The sequence below is a fragment of the Peromyscus californicus genome, unplaced genomic scaffold, assembly GCF_007827085.1.
Source record: "Peromyscus californicus insignis strain IS unplaced genomic scaffold, ASM782708v3 Scaffold_3__1_contigs__length_106647218, whole genome shotgun sequence".
In the NCBI taxonomy this organism is placed as follows: Eukaryota; Metazoa; Chordata; class Mammalia; order Rodentia; family Cricetidae; genus Peromyscus; species Peromyscus californicus.
Genome location: NW_026294551.1, coordinates 87,686,484 through 87,708,831, shown reverse-complemented (window position 1 = coordinate 87,708,831; position 22,348 = coordinate 87,686,484). Strand labels below are relative to the sequence as shown.

General features: G+C 42.3%; 1 long non-coding RNA gene across 1 annotated transcript; it reads left to right on the top strand.

The window, feature by feature from the left end:
• Positions 1–12,001: 12,001 nt before the first annotated feature.
• Positions 12,002–22,001, top strand: LOC128123337 (uncharacterized). Its single transcript, XR_008222651.1, has 2 exons — positions 12,002–12,676; positions 18,544–22,001. It is a non-coding gene; the product is annotated as an uncharacterized LOC128123337 (long non-coding RNA).
• Positions 22,002–22,348: the final 347 nt, after the last annotated feature.

The following is a 22,348-nucleotide window of genomic DNA, read 5'->3' as shown; positions in this document are numbered from 1 at the left end:
CTTGTGCCACCAATGAAACTAATTCAAATAAATCATGGATTCTAAACATAAAAGCTAAAACTATAAAATTCTTAGAAGTAAATAGAGGAGCAAATCTTTGTGATCTTGGCTTAGGCAAAGTCTTATTAAGTTTGACACCAAAAAATCACAAAAGAAAAAAAAAGTAAGTAGCCTGTGCTTCATCCGCATCTTACAAAAGATCCGTGCCTCTAATGACATAATGAAAAAGCCAAATGCAACCTCCAGAATAGGAGAAAATATTGGCAAGTTAGGTATCTGTTAAAAGACATACCTAGAAAAGCGTTTTAACTCTTTAAACTCAAAAATTTCAAGACAAAGTGCCCATGGAAAATGGGCAAATAATTTGAGTGGATGTTATTTTAGGAAATGTAAAAATCACCGAGATCCATGTTCCACATGATTGGTCATTGTGGAAATACAAATCGGAGCTCTAAGATAGCAGAGAGCACGCCAACCTCCCTGTGAAGGTTCCCACTAAAAAGACATGACGACAGTGTTGACAGAGATTAGGGAAAACCGAGCCGTTGGGTGTTTCTGGCAGGGTTGTAGGCTGCACAGATATTTTGTGAAATGGGTTGCCAAATCCTTAAAGAGATAAGTATATTGTTACCAGAATAATGAATTTCACTTCCAAAAATATGCCCCAAAACAAATGAAAACATTTCCCCACAAAAATTTGTGTACAGATGTTTATAAGCAACATTTTATAACATAAAAAGTGGAAACAAAAGTTTATCAATCGATAAAGTGAAGTGTGCTCATGTACTGCCCAATTGTTCACCCACAAAGACATGAAGTTACACACATGTAATATGGATGAACCGTGAAAACCTTATGTTAAGATCACCTGATACATAATTCCGTTTATATGAAATGTTCAAATAGGTAGACTCATATAGAAAGGAAATGGAATGGGCTGTGTTAGGTTAAGTGTAAGAGAGAATGGAGACACTTCAGTATGGGGAAGTTTTTGAGACAATAAAAATGTTCTAAATTAGACAGTTTGGTTGCACAAGTCTGAACATTCTATGACCCACTGAATTGTTCACTTTAAAAGGAAGAATTTTATGGTAGGTGGATTATATCTCAATAAAACTGCTATTTACAAACTATAAATCATATACATCTGTGTTGTAAGCTGTTGAGTAGTTTTCCCCTGCTCTTAAATTCCAGAGCTTAGCCATGGACACAATGTACTGCATCCCTCCACATCCCCTCCTCTATGGGCTCAGTTACCCTGACCCCTGATCTTCACTTTGAGCAGAACTCGTTATTTTCTACTTAGAGTCCTGCTTGGTTTTTGTTTTGGGAGGGGTGGGGAAATGCCCATTCCCTACTTTACCGACAGCTTTTCCAACTCATTCCTTGCATTTGTCTAGAATAAAAATTCCCTCCTCTCTGCCCTTGGACAACTCTACTGTTTATTTTCCATAAGTATTTACAGCTCAGGTTGAGATTATTTTGTGTATTTACGTGTGCATTTGGACATTTGTCTTTTGACCTCCCAGCCCACTCCCCTCTAGTAGTAAGCCATCCCCATCTTAGGGAGAACATTCTCTGGTTTTTCATTCATTATACTCTAATTCTGAGAAATGTCTGTCTAGTCCTTGTCTCTCTGTACCTGCTTCTTGACTAAATTCTCAAGTCTAATGACAGAGCTACCAAATCTCTTCTCTCACGGCCCATTCTGAAGAAGGCCAGCATAATGTGAATGCAGTAACGACTACTAAGCAACCACACAGACAGCCATGCTTTTCCACATGATGTGATCAGAGTCCTCTTAAAGACCTATCTCTTGACCTCATTTGGAATGCCACCATTGTGTCCCGTCAAGGTACACTATGTACTGCAGAGAACAAAAACATGAAAGTTGTCCTTGAGGAATTCACATTCTTCTGAGTAAAATAGACCTGAACAATAGGAAATAATAAAAAAATAATAATGCATGCTGGTCATAGCAAAGAGCTTGAGAATTACAAGATTGAAGGCCATTGATTTTTGATGGACAATATCACTGAGTTGATTAAATTTACGTTAGGACTTATGGAGAAAAATGGCTCCAGATTAGTGATTCTCAAATCAGAGATGGGGAGAGAGAGGTGATTTTGCTCTACAACACACCATTGGCCATGTCTAATGATATTCGATGTAGTGGGAGGGGCTGTTGGCATCTGGTAGTAGGAAAGAGGGAGACTGTAGAGCATCCTCTAATGCACAGGGCCATCCCTGCCAAACAGACATGTCCCACCAATGTCATCAGTGCTGAGACTGAGAAACCTGGGTCAGACAATGGTACTTGGTGCTGAAATTGTAATGGGAGAGGCTGGTAAGTGGGGTTTGGAATGGAGGAATCAGGCTAACAACCCCAGAATCCATGTTCTATCTCAGTATCACACACACACACATGCTTTGTCCTCTGCTGTAGTACAGGAAGTAGGGTTATGCATAAAATGTTTTTACTGAAGCACCAAACGTGAAACTGATCAAGACCATAGGGCATCGTCGGATGATTAAAACTACATGTGAATCATATGTTATTTAATAATCTCACAACCGTAATGCTGAAACTTTTAAGCCTTAATATTGCTTCTATGTCTTGTGTATGAAACTAAAGATAGTCTAGCCAGACATCAAAGTTGTATCAATTGAGGTAGGTAAATAACGTTAAAATTAAATAGCTCACTTAAATAAAATTATTAAGTAAAGATTGGCACAGGTGGGCTGCAGAGGCAACAAGCTCTCTGAAGGTGAACCCCAAATTAGCCAAGTTGGGGAGCTGCCCTGTGCAGGGGTTTTCTTCCCCTGGGATCCCAGAACAGAGGGATGGTAAATACAGAGAAGCCAGACAGGAAAAAAAGCCAGCCTGAGAGACTATTTCAATCTAGAGTAATTTTCATTATGAAAAGAGCACACATTCCTGGACTAATTTCTCTGTGTTGTGCTAGTCCATACCTTCCAATATCCCAAGCCTCCTAGAGCATCACTTTGGTGGGAGAACAGGAGAGAAAGGAAGACAGCTTTTGTCTCAGGGTCAACTTGTGTTGCCTGGAAATCCCTGCCTAGGAGAGCTCCCTGTGGCTCTTGCTTCTGAGTGGATTAGACAGAAATCCCTCGTCCGAGCCCCACTGCTCCATGTGACCTGCTCTCTGCTCTTTTTCAGCCCCAACTTGTAAGCCTCAGCTTCATGCCAGCCTTCTGTTTTTGTGTCAGCTGTACTGGCTGTTTTCTGTCTGTCTCCTTGGGGGATCTCTGTTTGGTGAGTTTCCTATAATTTATTTTCAGTTCAAACACTGCCTCCTCTTGGGGTTTCTCTTTCTAAAGTATCACTTCACCAATCACTCATTCCCACATTGTCCTCTTTGGCCATCTGCACTGAAGCAAACACTCCCTGTGAAGTCACAGGATTTGTTGACTTGCTCCATGAGGGAGGGCCCTTGTCTGTTCCGTACCCAGTATTCCCCTCTCGTGGTGAACGGTGCCTGGCGTGTAGAAGGGGTTTGGCAAATATTTGTTGAATGAATACATGAATTAGATAAGCTGGGGCTTGGACTGGATCATCTAGGAGAATCTCCTTCCAGCAATGAAGTACTATGATTTTCAAAAGCCGTCACAAAAAGCATCTATCTTTCCAACTGAGAGCTTCTCCCTGCATATTGGCCAAGATAGGATTTCTCAGGGCTTAATTGCAATGGTGGGTAAGCAGGGAGAGTGAACCAGATGCCTTTGGGGGCTGGACACATCTTCCTCTGAGGTTTAGCAGCAGAGCAAAGAGCAACCACCGTAATCAACACAGAGGTGGATGAGAGAGCAGCTGGGTCTTCGGCCAAATGGCCTTTGTGGACGTCAGAGCCAGCGTCTCCAAAACAACCCTTTATTTAGAACAGTACTCCAAGTGGAGCCTGCCCTCCACCCCCTGCCTGTTCTTCTCTCAATCGGGCTCTCCAGCTTGTCACATATGTGTCCAATTGCTTTCTTAACATCAGCTTGGGTAGCCCTGATGTGAGAGAGATGAGAGCCATCAGGTCTGTGAAGGTCTGATGAAAGCAACTTTAACACATAACCATTTGCCTTGGCAGGAGCTTGGGCCAAGAGCAAAAGTCCTCTTGATGTGTCAAATTATAGATAAACACAAGTTTCAAAAACATTTGTGATATAACTGCAAATAAAGGCTGGTAACTGGCAGGGTGCTCTGTTTACAAATAGTTCCTGTCATCCAAACAGTAAGGGGATAAACTTAAATGGGACTGACTTCCCAAACATTTGAAAGCACTTTAATAGACAGGCTCTGAGGCAACAAGCCTAAAAGAATATGAATTAAGGAGCAAGGTCGAGCCAGCCCACAGCTAAGGTTTACAGGGCTATGGCCACGGGCTCTGAGCTTTATCGAGATGACTCAACCGAGGATTCCTGTGAGACTTCTTCTCCAGTTCCTCCCATCTTCTGAAGACCTTCTGGGTTGTCCACACCCCTGACTAAGGCTTGGGTTGGCTTGTCTTCTGGAAAGTGTGTCCTTAGAAACTGGATGAAGAGCCTTGGGCCCCGATAAGATAATTACAGCCGGCAGGGGCCCCTCAAAGAAAAATATCAACAAGAACACCCGGCCTTCTGCACAGCTCAGTGGTGATGCTGACTCTGATGACAAGAAGAGATTGGCCACCACCTCTGCTCACTCGCCACTCCGAGCTTCCATCATCCATTAACCTACTCACGAGCCAAGATATATTTATTACATTCTTCAAGCATGCCAAACACCAAACTAGGCATTGAACTACTTCATTAAGAAAAACTTTGGTTCTGGTAGCTGAGATATATGTACATATCTGAAGACAGAAGACTCAGTCTTTGGTTGTTATCTGAGTTGGCAGTAACCACTGAGATACCAAAAGAAAAAAAAATCATAAAGTACATGTGTTTTAGGGAAATCTCTATTTTCTACATCCCATACAATGTTAGGAGTACAATAAGCACTTCCTTCTGGTCTCTCTTTTGAGTTTGCTTCTAACATAAACATCTATGCCAAGTCTAATTGCTATTGCTATTTCAAGTATAGAATGTATGGAGTTGTCTGAGTATCTTCCTCCATCCCTCCATCTCTCCCTCCCTCCCTTCTTCCCTGCCTCTCTTCCTCCCTCATCCTTCATATGGATTGACATGTAATGATTATGGACCCACACTCAAGGGTCGTGTGGATCCTCCTTGCACTCCTAAAATGCAGTTTTGATTTCCTAAAGCCTACCAGTCCCAGAGTTCAAGACGCCGGGATTTTAAGAGTTCCTAGAATTTGGAGCAATTATGATTGCAACTTCTTCAACTTCTTCTGGCTCTTGGGCCACTGTGGCAGCCATCCCACCCACTGTAGTTGGACCATGTCCAAACCCAGAACTCAGGCCTTTCTTTGAGTTTCGTAAGAAACTGACTCAATCACCAAAAGGATTTGCAGACTTAAGAGAAGACATTTTTTGGGGGTAGGGGAAGGGTGGAAGAAAAAAAAAACGGGTGGCAAGGTAAGTTAACTTCAGCAGATGCGATTTCCCTTGCTCCACGCCTGCTAGTTAGAAGATCTGAGCAGGTCACTTGCCTTTCTGGGTCTCAGTTGCTCATATTTAAAAAAGACACTACAATATCTGCTCACAGGGTTGATATGTATATAAAATGTGTTTTGTTTCATTTTTTTTTAAGTAAAAGGATTAGGGCTGGAAAGATAGCTCAGAAGTTAAGAGCAAGTACTCAAGTACTGCTCTTGCAGAGGACCCAAGTTTGGTTCCCAACAGCCTTGTCTGGTGCCTCACAACCATCAGGTTCAGAGAGATCTGACATCTCCAGCCTTCACCAACGCTGCAGCCAGCTGCATGCCCCACCCCCATCTATATATAAAATTAAAAATGATAAAAATCATTTAAAAAAGAAAAGTCCTGTGTTCCATACCAGCTCACGTATTGGGGGAGATGGTAGCTGGACAGGCAGATAGATGGTGACAAGCAGACCTAAGAAAAACTCTTGTCTATATTTATACACGTACGTAGATGGGTACCATCATTATCATTTCTTTAATTCCTGCTTCCTCTCACTCTGCACTTTTTTCTATCCTCGCTTTCCTCTCCTGTGCTCATCCAGGAAGAGAAACAGAGATTTATTCTCGGCCCTCCTCTCCTGTTCTTGCTGCGCCGCCGAGGTCTTGGCTCCCGCTGACGTCATATCCCAGGCATGTTTACCAAGGTATTTTCCAGACAATGATGGCTTCCTCCTTGTGAGGGATTAAGGTGTCAAATGTCATGATAATATTTTTTTAACTTGTTACATTTATGTATACACAAAAGGTCCCATGGCTTTAAATCAATATTAAAAACACTGGCTGTGTCTTTGGGGGTGTTTTCACTCTCAAAAAATTCTCTGGTTCAGAGGAAGTAGAGTTTCCGGTGAGAGAGGCCTCAGTGCATGCCTTCTAACGGTGGCCAGGACAGCACAGTCCTGCTCCCACCCTACACCCAGGACACAGAAGATGACATTGGCCCTTTTCTAAAAAATCGAGGGGACTGCAGTACCAGATGGCTAGAACCTGGCACAGAAGTCAGATAATACGCTGTTCCCCTCAGAAAGTATTTTATCACATTAGTCTCAGAATATTTCTTCCTTCTTTTATTCATTCCACCTCCAAAACAGTCAGTCACACAGATGTCACAGATGGAAAGAGACTTCTCTCAGGAAAGAGAATGTATGATCACAGAGTTTCACAATCTTACTTTCTGGATTGGGGTTGGCTTGTAGCTGCAGTGAACAATCAGACTCCCAGAGATCCGCTCCTCTCTCCTATAATGCTGACATTACACACATTTGTGTGTATGTGTGTGTGTGTGTGTGTGTGTGTGTGTGTGTGTGTGTGTGTGCTTTATATTTCTTCTGAAGCACATTTACATCTATTTGAGTGTTAGTAGAAAAACCCATTAAAAATGGAACCCTCCCATCACTATCTCAGTTTCAGATCTACGGGTGACTCCTTCCCTCCTCGTTACCATGCCCCACACGAGAAGAGAGGAGTTCGCTTGCTGTCTTTGGCATCTGCCAGAGGAAGAAGTTGACTTTGGAAGCATTTTGATCTAATCATCGTCTATTGTAGGTTTGGGATACAGATAGAAATAGACCAAGAGGAACGTGAAAGGCCTGTTCTGTCACCCATTCCACACAGGTGTGTCATGGAAAGAGCCCAGCAGACTTGGCTGGAGTCTCAGCTCCATGGTAATGAGCTTTGTGTTTTGGGCAAAACATATGGAGTGTAGTCTTCCCATGTCACAGAGGAACAATAGCACCCGCTTCGTGGGCTCTGAAGGTTTGAGAAGGGCAGTTTTTTCAACACTGCCATCTCTTGAATGTTGTGCCTACCTTTTTGGACCTTCCTCTCCAATTCCAGAAAACGCCAGATGTGGACCTAGGAACAGTTCTTTTCCCTCTTGACTTCCTTTCCCTAGATGGTTCCACCCATACTCCCCCCACTGTTTCTCTATAGGACAGGTGTGATGATGGTCTCCCCGCAGTTCATTTAGCCCAAACAAAGGAAGGGATTATGTAGGAATATGTGGGCATATCAAGGGGGTTTTCAGGTTGATGTCTTCCCAGAAGTCATCACTATTGGTAAATCAGAGCCTACAAGAGGAGTAATGGGCAGGTTCCCAGGGGAACGTGTTCAAATGACAAAGCCTACAGTCTATGCTCAATGCCCGCAGTGTTTCAAGACTGTAAATAATAAGTCTAAGGGACCTGATGCTCTTCCATTTATAGGGTCTGGTTACAGAGCTGAAGGTGACTCTAAATGCAAACATGGCTCCATTGGTACTCAGAGGCTAGTGAGCCTAAGAACGCTAGAGCTATAGTGCGTGGAGCCTAGTCTGTAGTAAGCTCTTAATGTGTTGTAAACTGTATAAAACTTGGGGCTAGAATGATGGCATAGCAGTTAAAAGCATTCACTGCTCTTCCACAGAACCTGGGTTCAGTTCCCAGCATCTACATGGCAGCTCACAAGCACCTGTACCTCCAGATCCAGGAAGTCTGACATCCTCTCCTACCGTTACTGGGCACCAGGCATGTACATGTTACATATACATACAAGCAGGCAAAGTGCCCATACATCAAAAAAGAAATTAAAAAAAAAAACTAGTGTCTTTCCCCTAACCATTGAGCTTTATTGAATATTTCATCGAATTTGAGTTTAAAGATGTCTTCAAATGTCAGGTGACCAAACCCTTCCCTGGAGATGGAAGAAATTTGCAGATTCACAATGTAAAATAAACTGTTTAAAGACAAAAGAAAACTGGGAACATCTGAAGGACCAAAAGAAAAAAAAAAGAGTGGGTGATGACTTTAGGCACCTGTGGGAGATAATCATAACACTTGGCTAATACATTTTTGGCGCAGGCTTCTTGGCAAAGCAGGCGAAGTGGAAACATGCTGGGTTACTTAGTTTTGGTTTTCTGACAATGGAAAACATAGAATTTTTTCTGAAGAGACAAGTTTTTTCCTGGAACCGAACATGGGCATTTATCACATGAGTCATTGCTAAAGGATGCTGAGGACAAAATGGACCCATCTCCCTCTGCGGTTTCTTACCATGCAGCTTCCCATCTGGGTGTTCTCATTTCCACCCTTTATGGTGTTTTTTAGTGATCGGGAATCTTTTTAAAGCACTGGGTGGGCCTGAAACAAAGCAAGAATGGAATCACTTCTGCCTCCCACCTCACCACTGACCAGCCCTAGGCCGGAGGGAGAGAATGTGCAGGTACTTTTGTCTAGGTATAATCTTAAGGCAATAATGATAATAAGAAATTTTCTAATTGCATCTTTTGTCAAATGCAAGCATATTTTATAAATCCAAGCATGCTGACTAAGAATGGCCCCATAGGTTCATTATGTGAATGCTAGATCACCAGGGAGTGGAACTGTTTGAAAGGATTACAAGGACTAGGAGGCGTGGCCTTGTTGGAGGAAGTGTGTTACTGGGAGTGGGCTTCTAGATTTCAAAAGCGATGCCAAGCCGCAGCCCTCTCTCAGCCTGTGGACAAGGATGTGGTTGTCAGCTACTGCTCCAGAGCCATGTGTGCCCCCATGCTCCCTGCCGTGGTGATAATGGACTGTACCTCTGGAACTGGAAGCAAGCCCCCAGTTAAAACCTTTCTTTCCTAAGAATTGCCATGGTCACAGTGTCTCTTTACAGCAATAGAACAGGGACTAAGACACTGACTAAGTCAGTGGTTCTCAACCTTCCTAACACTGTGACCCTTTAATACAGTTCCTCATGTTGTGGTGACCTCCAACCATAAAATTATTTTCGTGACTCCTTAGTAATTGTGATTTTGCTACTGTCATGGATTTTAATGTAAATATCTATGTGTTTTCCTATGGTCTTAGGTGACTCTTGGGAAGGGATTATTGGACCCCCCCCCAAAGGGTCGCAACCCACAATTTGAGAACCACTGGGCTAAGGCATCGTCAGACTGAACAGCTCCTCCCAACCCTCCAAGCTCATCCCCGTCTCCAGTTTGTTGAGTTGTTGGTGGATCCCCAGATGACTATGTTAAAGAGGATTCTGTTGTCCCATCTGACAATGGCAGTGGCGCATGGTCACTTCACCTGTTTGCAGTGAGTTCTGCCATTGTGCATTTACTTTTTCCTGCTGCTAGCAAAGCAGATTTCCTATGATAGCAACTAACAGACAAATGTGTTTCCTGTAGTCCCGCTACATTTGTTAGTGGGAATATCCTAAGATGTAAGGACATTTTATCACATTCCACTGGGATCTTTGGGGGTTTCTGAGAGCTGATGTATAACATATAGGGAGCAAACCAAACAGAAACTCGCCTCCCCCTTCAAAAAAAAAAGTCAAGCCCACAGTGCAAGTTATAATTATTATGAAGAATTTGTTTATATAGTCAATTTATGAATTATTAATTAAAAATCTTACTTTACAGCTAATGACTGCTCTTTGTTCTTTTTGTATTTACTTAAGCAGTAGAACTCATTTAGTGTTGTAAATTATAAAGCATCCCAGTGAGGCACTTTGACTGTTCTGGAAATCTCAGGCTGTATGACAAAGGTTGCCTTTTGTGGGTGTGCATCCTGAAGGACCTTGCTCCCTCAAGAATAAACTGTAATTCCAAGGTTGCATAAGGCAGTTGACAGGCCCCGAGGGGACTGCTGCTGTTTTTGACTGCCTAGCTGCCTTTCATCCCATCCCATACCAAATCAGTACCTGTGCTCACACAACAGCATACACTTCATAACACTTAGTCAATAAGTGAATGGGTATTGAATTCCGATTAGACGTTTGAATGAGTAAATCAGACACCCACCCTGCTGTTGACACCAAGGCAAACCCAGAAACGCCCGTCTCCATGCAGTGAAGGAGGCTGATCTAGTGAACTGGCTCTGAAACTTCTTGCCCATGCTGGGGAGAAAGAGAAATAAATATCTGCTTAACAAGAGAGCGTGTGGTTTCACAAGCAGATGTGTAAAGTTTGCAAATGGGAAGTGGATTGTTTGTGTATAAGAGACGTGAAGGGAGAGACTCAGTAAGCTAAGTTAAAGTAAACTATTTATTGCACTAACTAAGCCACGATGTGGTCGCACCCAGCTCATCATGACTGCAGCACCTCCCCGCTTCTTAAAAGTCATCCGTCTCTGCAGAAGGCACTCACAGTAACTGGGGGAGGAAGGCTTCTAACTCACTGTGGCATCCTGGGCCGTTTATAGTCTCAGTCCATGAGTGTTAGGTCTGGTGGCTTTCTGTCTGTCTCGGCGCCAGACAGAAAGAGGATGGGATGGAAGGGAAGTCAGATGTGTGCCTCGTTGCTAGGCAGGCAGCTTGCAGAGCGGGATGCACACATTCCCTGCTTGGGTGACTTCTAGGCTCTGGGGCTTGGCAAAGCTGCAGCTGAAAACATGGAACAAAATAAACTACAAAATATAGAAGGAATGTGGGGAAAGTCATGAAAAGCAAATTGGTGATTCATAGAGATTACAGTGTAATGGCTACAAGATTTTCCAGGCTTTGATTTAAACATTTTCAAGAAATCAGTTGCAGCAGTGACTCCCTTGGTGGCTAGACATGAAGGGGGATTATGATTATGATTATTTTTAGAAATAACAAACTTTTGTTTAGGATGTTTATTTTATTTTTAGTAAAGCAGATATCACTTTTATTCCCCTGCTCCTCTCTTGAAGAAATAAAAATTGCCAAGTAATCCCAAGTCACATAAAGAAGATACACAAAGATCATTTAAAAAATGGAGGCCATTTTATTTTTTCATCATTCATAAGTTCTTGGAAAATTGTAAATAACAATTATAAAGAGTTATAAATACGAGTTGAGCCAGTAGCCAGAACATGTATGTTTGTATGTACACATGCATATATTATGTATAGCCCTTCCCTGGGCCCAGCAAATCTCCAGTTCCTGAATGAAGATAACAATTTATCATGGTTCACTGGGTCATAATTTAATTTTAAAAAGACCCCAAATTCAGATAAATCATGGCTAGTGTGGTATGTGACAGTGTCATTTTAGGGGTATAAACCTCAAGATCAACGATATAATGATCAGAGCTCCAGCCTCGATCAGCCCAGGCAAGGATGCACACATGCCTAGCTCAGCCCAGGCAAGGATGCACAGGTGCCTAGCTCAGCCCAGGGCAGGGATGCACACATGCCTAGCTCAGCTCAGGACAAGGATGCACACATGCCTCGTTGGTTGTTTTTTGTCACCTTGACATAAACAAGAGTCATCTACAAAGGGAACCTCCATTGAAGAATTGACTCCATCAGATTGTCCTTTGGGCATGTCTGGGGGGCATTTTCTTGATTAATAATTTAAGCGGTGGAGTCCACCCTCTTGGGTGGCACCACTCCTGGGCAGATGGTTCCGGGTTATATAAGAAAACAGGTTGAGCAAGCCATGGAGAGCAAGCCAGTGAGCAGTGGCCTTCCATGTTTACTGCCTCTGTTCCTGCTTGGAACCCTTTGCTAGCTTCCCTCAAAGATGGCCTTTGGCATCCAATAAGCCCCCTTCTCCCCCATACTTACTTTGTGTGATGAACAAGAGAACTTCGGTGTTGGCCAACTCTTTCCCTGCCTCCCAGCCAAGTAGCTAGCTCTTTTTTGTCTATAACTGTTGTATTCACCATCTAGTCTTCATTCCTCATAGATAATTTAATGCTTTCTTAATACTTCTGGTGGTAAATATCACCAAGAATACTTGTTAAAATTATAGACTCATAGGTAAGACCTATGGAGGCAGACTCCACAAGGAACAGATTTTCTTGCCAGAGAATTTGGGAGAGCTAGGGCTATTGATGATTTTTCAGTGTCCTTTTATGCTAACAAAGCACATTCATGAATCTTTCCACAAATGCCTCAAATATGCTCACTGTTTTATGTTCCAGAACAAGGGGCCCCTTGGAGTTAAATGTTGACTCTGGGCCAGAAATGGCTTCTTGTCCCGAGCCTCCCCACCAGGACCTACTGCCTTCCAGAAGCTTCTGGTAATGATGGAAATAGTGCTATCAAGAAAGTCTCTTGCAAGCAAAGAGGAGAGAGACAGATATGATGAAATCCCTGAGAGCACACTAGAGGTTGTGAAACAAGAGAAATCCTGAGGTTGCTCAAGATGCAGGTAAGAGGAGATGAATGAAGTCCCGCACATGTGAGCACCAGTGTATTTTGATAAGCAAAAAAGCTTAAAAATAGCTGCAGCTGAAGCATCATAGTGAGCCTTCTGCAGAACACTGGCTCTGAGAAATAGCCTTGAGAAACAGGTTCTGGCCGCAAATAAATTTGGAAAATATGGTGAACTTTACCCCAGTAAACAGAATCATAAAGTGTATCTAATCTGCCTTAAAAGGCTCTGAGAAGTCCAGCTGCAAACAAACACAATTAAAATGTGAAAATAGAAATACCTCAAACTTGGAACTCTGTCCCCCGTTGCCCCATAAAATGTGCATAAACATCTATCTGAATGTACTTGGGTAATGTTGACTTAGGGCATAGAAGAAAATGCATTCACTAAGGTGTTTAATACTGTGTGTATGTAGTACTATAACTCTATCCAACTAAAAAGTTTAATATAGGGGCCAAGCTCCTGATTTCTTCTCCCCACTTAAAACTTGAAAGTGTGTACACACACACACACACACACACATACACACACAAGCTGCAATATGAAGTAGTCTGTTGTTCGTGTCTTTGCTTATTTTGAAGAGACAGGGGTGGGAACACAGGCAACAGACTTGCCCCACACTCCAGCTTGTTGATCCTCTCTTGGAATTTGCTAACGAAAAGCAAGTGTATGGCGTGAGAACCGGGTGGGGGCTAGCCGAGCTCGAGAATGTGGAAAAGTGGGTATGTCTGGAGCCTCTGGCTCTTTCCAGGCATCTGGATTGGAGTTCCAGTTTGTCTTCCTTTCTGTCTTTGCCAATCTGCCGCTCTGGGGACCTGGCAGCCCAAAGATGTCACCTCATTGACGTGCTTCTGCTCTTCCTGTGTTTAATGCTGTTGCTTCAGAGGGGGTCTTGCTTCCAGGGACCTCTGGGACCTGAGGCTACCCTGAGCACAGCCCATGTGGCCTCTGGGTCAGAAAGGAGCAGAAAGAGCAATCTTGGCTGGCTCTGCCAGCTGCGTCATTGTTCAGAGATGTAGCACTATTCTGGCCAGCATGGGGACATTCTCTGCTTAGGTTATGATTCCCATGTGTTAGAGCTTAATGGCACTTTGAGATGCCTCTCAGATTGGGTGATGTGGGAGTGGATGTGTGTTCCTTAGATGACTGGATTGGAAATCACTGAGACAGTGGGCCAGGGGTTAGGAGGAATGCTGTTCTTCCTTTAGTGGTTGTTAAACTCAGCCTTGAAGCAGGGAGAGAAAGTATTTCAGTTGTTTATGCTTACTTGTTTAGGGATGGCTGATTGCTCCGTAGTGTGAACTCTCTTACTCACTGGGGCCCTCACCCTGATCTGCCCTTGGTTTAACAGAGACAAATTAGAGTTGGAAGAGGTTAGGGTACAGAAGTTTTGTTGGAAAGGATAGTGTCTTTAAAAGTAATTTTAAATGCATTTGTGGAGTGGTACACCTCTTTTAACATTTGTTGGTTGCTAATAAATATTTTACAAGTGGCTTTCCAAAAATTAATGTTTGTGTTAATTATCACAAATTTTACTGATATAAGGGATATATAACATAAACTTGTAATAAAACATTATGTAATAGGAAAAACAATATATAATATAAACATTATATAATACATAAAGTAATATAATCATTTCATTTTAAATTTCCTATATATAACTGTGGTAATTTGAAAGAAAATGGCCCCCAAAGAGAGTGGCACTATTAGGAGGTGTGGCTTTATTGGAGTAGTTATGGCCTTGTTGGAGGAAGTGTGTCACTGTGGGGGTGGGCTATGAGGTCTCCTATGCTCAAGCTATGCTCAGTCAGACAGTTCACTTCCTGTTCCCTGTGGATCAAGATATAGAACTCTCAGCTCCTTCTCCAGCATCGTGTCTGCCTGCATACCACCATGTACCGTTGTGATGATGATGGACTAAACTTCTGAAAATATAAGCAAGTCCCAATTAAATGTTTTCCTTTATAAGAATTGCTTTGGTCATGGTGTCTCTTCATAGCAATAGAAATCCTTCCTAAGATAATAATTGATTCTTAAAGGATTATTTCATAGTTTTAAAAAATCAAGTCCATATATCCTCGTCAACCTTGTTTATAACTGACAAGTATATTTCCAACATGACTTGATATTTGTTTGCCAGAAAATAAGATGAAAACAAAACCTGGAGACACATTATGCTAAATATCCTTGGTTTGCAGCTGTCTCCTCTTCTTTGAGGGGACTATGTTCTAAGACCTGCCAATTTCCCACCCCAGGCAACTGAAACCTACACACTGACATCCCTGAATGAGGAATTGAAGAGAGGTGTACAGGATTCTATAGTACTATATAATGTGTCCACCATAAAAATACAGTAGATCCAAACACTCCAAAAGCATATAAAGAATAGCATTTGTAAGAAGAGTTCAGTTATTGTTGCTGTTCTTGTTGATTTTTGTTTGTTTGTTTGTTTGTTGAGGCAGGGTCTCTCACATAGCTCTGACTGTCCTGGAACTCACTCTGCAGACCAGTCTGGCCCTGAACTCTTAGAAATCTGCCTGCCTCTGCCTCCCGAGTGCTGGGATTAAAGATGTGCACCAAAAGGCTCAGTAAGAAGTAGTGGATGGCAACTTTGCTTATTTAATGATAAATTACTCTAGCTTTGTTTAAACTGCTCACAAAATTTTAAACGATATAACCGACTCATGTGAGCTGTGAACAGCCTCTCTGGTGTACCGCCGAGCCTGTCCTACACTGTTTAAAACCCACTCTCTGCCTTATTATTTGCAAATTTTGCTCTATCTCCAGGGATATTGGAGCTGGTGATATTTAGAAAGTGCTTGGGGAGATTTTGAGCTAAAACTCCGCCCTTCGCCACAGAGCTTTTAGCTCCTCGGAGGCGTTGTGAACATTCTCTCAGCATCTTCCAGAGACATTGCTTTTTATTGAGGTTTTAAGACTATAATCTCATAGACCCCATGCTACATAAAAATAAAAAATCAAGGCAACCTGCACTTAGACATGAAAAGTTACTGGCATTGTAAGGCAGAAGAAAGTTGGGAGATGAAATCACCATTCCTACTGGTCTGCAATATTATTGATTATCTATACCACATAGTTAAGGATTGCTTTAAACAATTCCTCCTCTATGGCAGTAGTCTTAAAGGATAGTAACATTTCCCTCTCTAGCCTCCTTTGATGTTGTAAGGATTTTCTGGAGATAAGTAAAGTCTATGATACAGACAACAAATGCATGAAATCCATCAAAAGGGCAGGTTTTCCTCCAACACATGGAGTGTAAGCTGGCCCTAAGGAACGGAAGGGATTTAGAATGTAGGGAAAGCATTCTAGTGGGGGCATGTAACACAAGTGAAGGGTTAGAGATAGGAACTCAGGAGAAACAGCAAATGAATAGTCTAGCTAGAGAAGATTTGGATTTATATATAGATATGACAGCTATTTCAACAGGCCCCACAAAGTACACTCTTGGCATGGAATCAAGTTTTAAAACTAATAGCTGGAAAAATTGAAAATAATTTGAATCTTTACTACAGCTTGTTAATAAAAAACAAATGCTAGAGTTTTTTACCCATCAGCACTTTGCCTCTTCTCTTGGGACCCCATGGTCTACTGACACGTAATTCCCTGACTTTTTAGTCCACAGATTGCCTAGTCTTCCCATAATGTCTCAAGAAGTTAAGGACAGAATTGAATGACAATAATAATCTCCCTTCATGGGCTAAGGGACTCATGTGAGTCAGTGAAAAGACACCCTTGGTCTGCTGCTTCTCATAATGACAGTTATACCCGTAAAGAACAATTATATGAATAAAGCTTATCTGATTGCACACACCTTAATCCAGCCCCGGAAGGCAAAGGCAGGTGGATCTCCATGAATTCAAAGCCAGCCTAGTCTCCATAGAAAATTCCAGGCCAGCCAAGGCTACACAGTGAGACCCTGTCTCAATAAAATAAAATAATTATACAAATAAACAATCTCTATCCCTCTCCCCTTATTAGCTCTGTGGTATAATGTCCATTTGAGTGTGTGCACATGTAAGTGTGTGTGGGCATGCGTGTGTTTCCTTTGCCTTAGGCCTTAGTGCTTGCTGTTTCTTTTGCATATATCATTTGTTTCTTGCGGGGTTTTACCCAACTAATTCCTGTTAATCCTGGAAATTCAATTTAAAAGTGGCCTTGGGGCAGAGGATGTGACTCAGTGATAGAGTACTTGTCTAGGCTGTGCGAAGCCTGGGGTTTGATCCTCAGCATTGCTAAAAGGAAAAAAAATAATGACTTTACCCAAAGGTGTTCCTTGAGTGATTATTTATCTCTCTTTTCTGAACCCATGTGTTTCTTGCTATTTTTTGAACTCACTATATTATCTTATGATTCCATATTTTACCTGCCTTGTTTCTATTGAACTATGAAAAATGAAAAGATAAGTCATAATTCTTATTTCTTATATATACATACACAAATACATAGGCTTACATACATATATGAACAATCTATTAATATATCATTCATATGTTTATTTACCTATTTTATATTAATATAGTTTATATTTTTATGCAATATGTCTTCCATGTGTGTATGTGTATATATTTATTAGTTTAGTGTTCTATTTTTGCTTTTGGATGAATGAATCTATTTATGAGCACCTTCCATAAGATAGCACTATATTAATCCATTAGCAATTTTCATCTTTCCTGTGCTACTGTCTGTATGAAGTAGAAGCTACCCTTAATTCTCAGAAGAGCAATCAAGGACCACAAAACAGTCAACAATTGGGACAGGTCAACAACCAGGAAATGCAGCACCAATCTGAGTCCAGGGTTAGCTGAGTGGTCCTGGTGTATGCTGAAGCATGAGGAATCATTACTTCAGGAATTGAGGAGAGGTGGGGGTCTCTAGAGAGGAAGAAGGAGGCAGGGACTCCCTTGGTTGACCATCGGAAGTGATATTTGTACCAGCATCATCCAAAGGCATGGGTAGAAAGGAAGGCAGAGGAAAGATGCTAGTTGCGTATCCACTCTCTACTTAGGGGATGCTGACACCTTGGCTTCTTATGTTATGGGGTGTTTGTCTATCAGGAGCAGTTTTTTTCCCCCCAATAATGGTCTGCTCTGCTTCAGAAACCCTTGTTCTGGAAGAGGCATCAAAGAACATAGGAGCAAAAGTCATCTCAAGAAGTCATCTGCTTTTTGTTTTTTGTGGGTCTCCCCGTCATGATTTGATTCAGGTCTCATTAATGGCCTAAGTTCACACTAAGACACAAATTATCACCAAAGACCATGAGGGAACATGTGTGTTCTCCAAGCAACTAGCACTTATTCAATTTTGAAAGTGCATTAATTGCTTTTCTATTGCTGTGATAAGACATTATGACCAAGGCAACTTACAGAACTAAGAGTTTGTTGGGGCATACAGTTTCAAAGGGTGAGTCCATGACCATCTTGGAGGGGAGCATGGCACTATGGTGGCATCTGAACGCTTAGATCTTGATCCACAAGTAGGAGGCAGAGAGACCTAACTGGGAATGGTGTGGGATCTTTGCAACCTCCAAGCCCATCCCTAGAGATGCACCTCTTCCAAAAAATCTTCCTCTTCCTCCTAATCTTTCCCAAACAGTTCTTTCAACTGGGGATCAAGTGTCCAAATATGTGGACTTATAGGGACCATTCTCATTCGAACCACCATAGAAACAGCAATAGCACAAGGTTGTTTGAGTATCCTATAGTGTCTGTGACAGACAATAGCACGTTTACCTTTAAGTCAGACCTTCAGCCAGGCTCTCAGGAGGTTGCATAGGAGCGCCAGCAGGCTGCCTGAGTTTCTAAATGTTGTACGAGAACTAACTGTTTTCTGGTCTTTTTCAGGTTCTAGAGACAACCTGAATGTCTTGGGTTCGGCCTCTTCTTCTGTCTTCAAACCAGCCCCACTAGGCCAAGTCCTTCTCTTGCTGCCAACCCTGAGCTTGCTCCCATTGCTACACCCAGGGCCACAGCCGGACAGCCCGGACAGATCCTTAGCTCCTGTAGGCTCATATGATTAGGATAGTGCATTCACTCCATCTGTGCATTGAGCATCCATTATGTGCCAGGTGCTAAGATTGCCGATTATTCTTCCTTTAAGATGTTTCTAGTCCAAGCAGACAGACTTATCAATCACCAAATGCAATATAGTATGCAAGGACAATGGGAGAGAAAAGGATGAGGTTCAGTGGGTCCTGGGTTCAGCACCTGTGTATTTCAGGAATTGTTGATCAAAACTATTTAGAAAAAAATTTGTATTGAATAGGTGCAGCCTTATGTTCTTGTCATTATTTCTTGTGCTGTACAGCTAACTACAGAGCACTTACGTTAGATACTGTAAGTAATCTAAAGGTGATGGTTTGAAGAATACAAGAGGATGACGTACGTTAAATGCAAATGTTATACCGTTCTATAGGAAAGGCTTGAGCATCTGTGTATTTTGATGTCTGCAGAGGTCCCAGAACTAATCGTCCACCAAGACCAAGTGATGACTGCATAGACAAGGGACCTTTAAGGCAATACGGGAAAACAGAAGGCATGATGGCTAAGGTGATGCTCAGGCTACCTAAGGAAGAATAAGAAGCATCTAGCCAAGGGAGCAGACAGAGGAACGGTGCTAGCGTCGTGACTTTTGTTTCTGTGGAAGCAAGAACTGGGACCGTGTGTTTCTGAGTACTTCAAAATGAGTCCAACTCTTGATCCAGCAATTCCAGTTCTAGAAATTTATTCTAAGGAAGTGAGCAGACATACACATAAAGATTTATGGGCACAGATGCTCATTGCCGTGTGATTTATAATAATAAAAAATTAGAAACAGCCTCAATGTTTATAGTAAATTGGATAAATGAATCCATATGATGAAATATAATGTAGCCCTTAAAAGCCGTCTTAAATGAGGGGAAAGTACTCACATCGAATTAAGCAGGGAAAAGTAGTTTAAAATGTGACCTCAATATGGTAAAATTGGACACAAAGCAGGCCAAAATGAATACTATGTATGTAAGTTATGCACAATGAAAGACTTGAATAAAATATATAAAAATGATCAGGGGCCAGATTTTAGGGGATAAATGCATTCATTGAGCACTACTTCTATGCTGGGCACTGTTCTAAGAACTTTATGTAGACGAATTGATGAATTAATCTGCACAACTCCCTATGAGATAGACATTCTGATAATCTTCCACCTCACTGACGAGGAAGCTGAGGCCCAGCAAAGTTAATGAACATGGCTAAGGTCCCTAAACAGCGAGTGCCAGAAGTTGGATTTGAATGCAGGCAATCTCCATACAGACTACTAATGCCCAAAGAGATGCTCACACCTGGTGAGAGGAGACCTTTCTCAGGACAACAGCATCTTAGAAAGCCAGCTTCCTAGCTGACATAAGGCTATGTTGGACTGAGACAGGAAAGTTAATGTCTCAGGTATGTTGGGTCTCCTGGTCCTGCGAGATTCTCAGGATGTCCTGTGAACATCCTGCTGACCTGTGAATCTTTATGTTTCTATTTCTTTGATGTTCATTTCTGGGCAAAGGACCCTTGGGTGCAATGAGGAATTGCGCTTCTGCATGGAGCTGAGAGGGTATGTGTGTACAAAGTTGTTTCCCGTGGTGTAAAATTTCTTGTACCTCTCTGTTATTGTTTTTCTTGATGTCAAGGAAGAAAAACTTCAATATTTAAATGGTTATATGTAGAAAAAATAGTTTGCAAAAGAGCCTTGTCATAGCTTTTATTATATTGAAAACGTGGGTGGACAAGCTCCCATGTGAAAAGCTTTAAGGCTTTGCCCATTGGTAAAATCTTTTTCTCTGAGTCAGTGTGGGCTACAGAGACCCAAGTCCAAGCCAGATGGTGAAATTAGCTGATTGATCGGCATAAGCTGACAGATATTTCAGGGAAAGACGAGTCATTGACATTCACTAGCTTGGTCAAGTTCAAAAGTGATCCACTACTTTTGTGCCAGGCTATCCCATCTGGCCCAGATATGTTCTCCTCCATGGGAATTCTTCAGCCTATCTAAAAAGTAAATCACTTGTCAGAGAAGCAGACTTCAGGCTTTGGGCCAGAAAGTTTCTTTCAGCTCTAGTGTAGGGAGACAAAAGCTGAGGTAAAAATTGCAATGACAGTAATAATAGCATCTAGTTCATTGTTGAATCGTATTTACCTAAGGATGGAAAGAACCAAAGACTACACTGAAGACGTGGCCGGTTGTCCTTGTCACAGAGGGCCCTTGTTTTATCGGCCAACTTGGAATCTGCTCCATATATTGTGTTTGCAGTGGAATAAGACCAGTAGAATCACAAGGCTGTTCCCCCTCCTCCCCATTCCCAGCAAAAGGCATTATGGGAAATAGAAGGTCATAAGGGCCAGTTAATGCTTAGACAATGTGGTACTGATATGGATATCCAATATGAGTCAGAAAAAACCTGGCTGACTCTGGAACCCCGGGGCCTGTGAGTCACCATAAAGTGACTAACACTGGATGTCTGAGACCCCAAAAGTAAACAAAAGCTATTATACAACTATTTTTCACAGAGTGCCCTTTTTTTTTTTATGTGATTCTGTATAAAGAGGGCCTCGAGGTCAGAGGCCTGAGTCTCTGTTTTTGTCTTCTCCAGCCTACCTGTGTGTGTTTGCCTGTAAGCCTGTGAGCTGCCTGCCTGTGTGCAGCCCATGTGTACCAGCTGTGTGTGGGTGCTGAAGGGCGGCTGCCTGCTTAGTCAGCTCTACTCCAAGTGAGTAAAGAAGGCCTCATCAGTGTACTATTCCTCTAATTATCTCCAACCTCCCAACCTCCTGTGGTCCTTCTACTGTCCTGGGATGGGAGCATGGACCTCACAGGCATGAGCCACTCAGCTTACATATGGGAATTAAAGGTCTTAGTATCCACACTAGCCATGCCAGTGGATACCTGGACGTTAGTTTTTCCACCTTGTGACTAAACTCGATGCATTTGGATTGAGGAAGGGAAAAGGGCAGAGAAGCAATACACAGAGAGACTGCTGTACCAGGAGCTGCCATCACAGAAGAAAGTATTCATTGGGAGACCCAGGCAGCTCTGAGGGAGCATCCATTGACTCTGCTCCTGCCACCCAGTGAGGACAAGCCATCAGCCAGATGGTCCCCAGGGATGTTTAGACTTAAGACACTGCTCAGCACCCATTTGTCCTTTCAACTGTTTCCCACTGTGCTTAAATTCAACAATTACTTCTATGAACACCTATTTGCCACTACCGGCTCCTGGCTACCATGTACCACCCATTGTTCTGCATCCAGGAAATAAACTGGATTGTAATGTTGCATTCTACGTTTCCTGTGTGACTTTTTATTCTGAGTGTGTTCTCCTGCCTCAAACATTCTTCCAGATCTAGGGCTGTTAGTGACAAGACTGGAATCCTCTTTATGGTTATACCATGATGTAACCATGGTTGGAAATTTGTACTATTTCTTATAACTAGTTAACATTTATTGCATCAATTAAAAATTCTGGGGCTGGAGAGAGGGCTCAGCTGTTATATGTCTCTTGCAAAATACCCGAGTTCGGTTCCTAGCACCCACGTCAGGCAGTTCACAACTTCCTGTAACTCTAGTTCCAGGAAGACCCAATGCCTCTGGTCTTCTCAGGCACCGGTACTCAAGTGCACATAAT